Source organism: Triticum dicoccoides, unplaced genomic scaffold (assembly GCF_002162155.2).
Source record: "Triticum dicoccoides isolate Atlit2015 ecotype Zavitan unplaced genomic scaffold, WEW_v2.0 scaffold65817, whole genome shotgun sequence".
Taxonomy (NCBI): domain Eukaryota; kingdom Viridiplantae; phylum Streptophyta; class Magnoliopsida; order Poales; family Poaceae; genus Triticum; species Triticum dicoccoides.
Genome location: NW_021289708.1, coordinates 1 through 3804, shown reverse-complemented (window position 1 = coordinate 3804; position 3804 = coordinate 1). Strand labels below are relative to the sequence as shown.

At 44.2% G+C, this 3804-nt stretch overlaps 1 long non-coding RNA gene across 2 annotated transcripts; it reads left to right on the top strand.

The window, feature by feature from the left end:
- Positions 1-347: 347 nt before the first annotated feature.
- LOC119347382 lies at positions 348-3135 on the top strand. 2 transcript variants are annotated; one of them, XR_005168302.1, is made up of 3 exons: positions 348-474; positions 1213-2562; positions 2749-3135. It is a non-coding gene; the product is annotated as an uncharacterized LOC119347382 (long non-coding RNA). The 2 variants fall into 2 exon arrangements; XR_005168301.1 differs by lacking the exon at positions 348-474 and having other exon boundaries at positions 1052-2562.
- The last annotated feature ends 669 nt before the right edge of the window (positions 3136-3804 follow it).

Sequence of the window (3804 nt, the reverse complement as noted above, 5' to 3'; positions counted from 1 at the left end):
CATACACTGGCACAAGGATTCTTGAAGGCAGAAGAAGCTCTCAAGGCTAATCGCATGAAAATCTGTATGGCCAAAGAGCAAAGACTGGTACACAAAGGCCAGTCAATTATTCACCGAGAGACAATGCCACGTGAAGAAAACAAAGATTCCTGAAGATTGAAGCTTGTCGGCACTCTCTTTCGCACTTTTCTATATTATTAGAAGGACACGCATGTACCCTAGTAGGACACGTGTGCATACTACCGTGTGTAAAATAAGTGAAGGAAGGATCCCGAAGGCCTCCCTTGCAGCCACCCCTCACGGCTATAAAAGGAGACGCTGGGCTCAAGGAGATAACACAACAACAAGAGGAGAGAGCAGGAAGCACTCAGAGCATCAAGACCCTCCACCAGAGCACCACTTCCTTTATAGTTTAGCCACCACCACTGCTAGTAGAATAGCCGAGAAGGCGCTTAGTTTGCCAAGAATTTGAAGGTAATTTTCTAGTTGTGTGTAATCCCTTCGGGGCCTCCCGAAAGGGAAAACCATATGTAATTGTTGAAATGATGTAGTTTCTTGGTTTCACTTAGTGCTTTTATTTATGAATTTATGGGACGGGTTTTTATGCTAGGGAGAAACATCTGCGTGCGTAGTTCTCTGCGTAGCCCAGACTGGCATTTCAATGAGAACCTTATGGCCGTAGAGAAGTGTTCCCTTCGGGTGGAACTGCCTGGGAAGGCGATTGGAATTTACCCCATAAATTTGTAATTAAAACTGCTAAGTGAATGTAATTAGCTACATCTGATACAACATAATGATAAATATGGTGAGTACTGAGTAGGATTTTACACCACTACGTATATTCGTCGGTTGATTTGTTGCCCTCGCCAGCCCAGAATAGATCCTATATCAAATAAATAATCTAGTTAGAACGTGAAGGTAATCATATTGAATTAAATATTACTGTGAATAGTAAAAATACTATTCCAAATAGTGTTTTAAATAGTAAAGCACTTTCGTGAATAGTGCCCTACCTAGTGAATAGTAAATACTATTTAAGATAAAAATAGTAAATACTATTTAAGATAAAAAGTACGTCATATCTACCACTTTCACCTAATCACATATTAACCTAATCAAAATCTTAATTAATATTGATTAGAATATATTAGTAAAATTTTATATCATATATATATGTATGTATGTATGTATTGACCCACTTTTTAAAATTAGATGTGGCAAATGCGGGATGAACTCCTACCACATAATCGCATACGAGCTGTTCTAGAGGAATTGGTGGGATTCTTTCTTCACCACGTCATACATATAGCCGAAGAATACCATGTGAAAATTGATATAGACCTTAGATGTTAAGGTTTGTAAGAGATCTTATATTGTATATATGTAGCTAGTAGAGTCGGACAGATATATGAAAACTTGTTGTTCGACCAATCTCATGGAGAAAGAGAAGTCACTTCTCTCTGTATATGTTCATGACGATCTTGTGTATTTAATGGTTTCTTCATTTGCTTACTGGCTAGTGTGTCGAGTTCTCTCTATATGTACAATAACTAGCGTCACCCAAGCACGGAGATAAAGAGAGGTCACTTCTCTCTATTAGCTAGCTAACACAATATATGAAACCCCTAAATTAACCCTCCAAAACCCCTAACCCCCGTCCTTTAAAAACAAAAAAACCATATCTCCTACCAGCTGCTGACGCGTGGAGGTCTTTTGGTCCCGGTTGGTATTACCAACCGGGACTAAAGGTCCTCCTACCTAGGCACTCCGCAGCGGCCATATGGAGCCCCTTCTGTCCTAGTTCACTCATAAGCAAACCGAAACTTAAGGTTTTAGGCTTTAGTCCCGACCCTTTAGTTCCGGTTCCAGAACTGGAGCTAAATGATGTCTGAAACCGGGACAAATGGGTCGTTTTCTAAAAGTGTCTGCATTAAGGCAAATGACCACACGGACTGATCTCGACTACATCAAGCCGAACTACACCGGGCCGAACCACGACATTAAGCTGTACGACCATAACAAACTACAAGTCAAGATCATCGCCGAGCACACTACGAGAAGCAATATCGACATGCATTGCCCACACACCAAGACGGTGTGGAACGGGATGCAACCTTCATCGACTTCTCGGGCGCGACACCACATCGACACTTGGTTGCGGCGAGGGACGTCTTCAAGCGACACATTATCGTTGACACGCCGCTGCGACGCCATCGCCTACACTTCATCACTAAGGTCTTCATCAACGTGGTCTTCACCAACATCTTCGTCAACACACCGCCGCTGTCTTGTCCACAAGATGGGCACCTAGCATCCTCTGACAGACTTTTCTGCAAGACGCGACCATGACGACGGCAATGACCGCGTCACGATGTCGGCATCAACCGCGTCATCCACGACAACACAACTGCATCGACAGGGCGTCACTACAGTGACGACCGTACACGACCACACGGTTCTGGCAAAACCGATATGTGCTCGATGGGCTTCCTCCGGTCTTCGCAAAATCGGCGGACTCGTCGCCGACGGCACCCTCTGATATCTGCAAGGTGCATCATCCACGTATGTAGCTCCGTCATAGTTCATTTTTTTGCGCCTCCAGGCTTTATGTGGCTTCATTATCCACGACGACCACACCATCGACCATGACTACCTCGACCACGGCTACATCACTATGATCGGCTACCTCGACATTGATATTAATGGCTATGTTTACACCAACATATCGGTAACAACTCTAGTCAACAGGATCCGCGTCGTCAGCAGCGTTCACGCCACTCCCGCTGTGACTGCGGGAGGGAAGAGGGGAGAGACAAGGAAGACACCAGAAGGGGACGCAGTCACCGCCCTACGTGCTGACCCATCAGAAACGTAGTTGACGATGGCGCAGCGAAGAAGACGACAAAAGCAGAAGACTTCAAATTCAGTCGTACTCGTCCGCTTCACTCCCGCTACGACTTGAGGCGGAATGTTAGAATATAAATATGCTTAGTTAGAGATAAGGCGAGAGATGGAGATAGAATAAGTTTTAATATACTATGACTTGTCTTGTACTTCAAGTCACCACACGTTGTACTCTATATATACCCCTACAAGGGTCAGATCAATAATACAACACAATATCCATTCATCCTACATTTTCCAGTCTTAAGGCATTTCACAAGAGTTTCGGTACCACTCTGCTCTAGCCTGCTAATACATCCACTTCTTGCAGCTAGCAAGACTTAATTTCTGCATTGTCCGCCGCCTTAGCTTGCAGAAGAGGAGCATAAATAAATTACCATTCAGAAATTATTTAATTCTTACACTTGAGACACTTTTCTAAATTTTAGTAGTTGTAAACTGCAACCTCCTAGCATCCTGTTCTGCAATATATAAAGTGTCAGCGTCCCAACTGAAGCTGTCGAGATAGAGGCCACGAACGCTGACATAGTAGCCAATCATGCTGCCACGGCGGACCAGAGAACCAATCAGGGTGAAGGCCGCGTCACATCTCGGCCAGCTAGGATCAAGCAGCCCAACCGGAGGTACGTGGGGCCTGAGTGGAAGAATGCTACTTAAGGGAGAAAGTTGGGAAAGAGAAGCCATCCAGTGGGGCTTTTTCCTTTCGTTTTCTTCTTCCTTTCCAAGACAATTTGTATCTCATGTGAGCGATTGTGCGTGAGAATACTAGATGGAGAATCGTTGCCTAACATAAAGCAGAAGACATAAAATGAATCTGTAAATGCCATCCTGATCTGCCTCCATGCATCTTGTATTCTTGTTCCTCCGATACTGTTAATTGTGGTCTGCTCCGCTACGCCA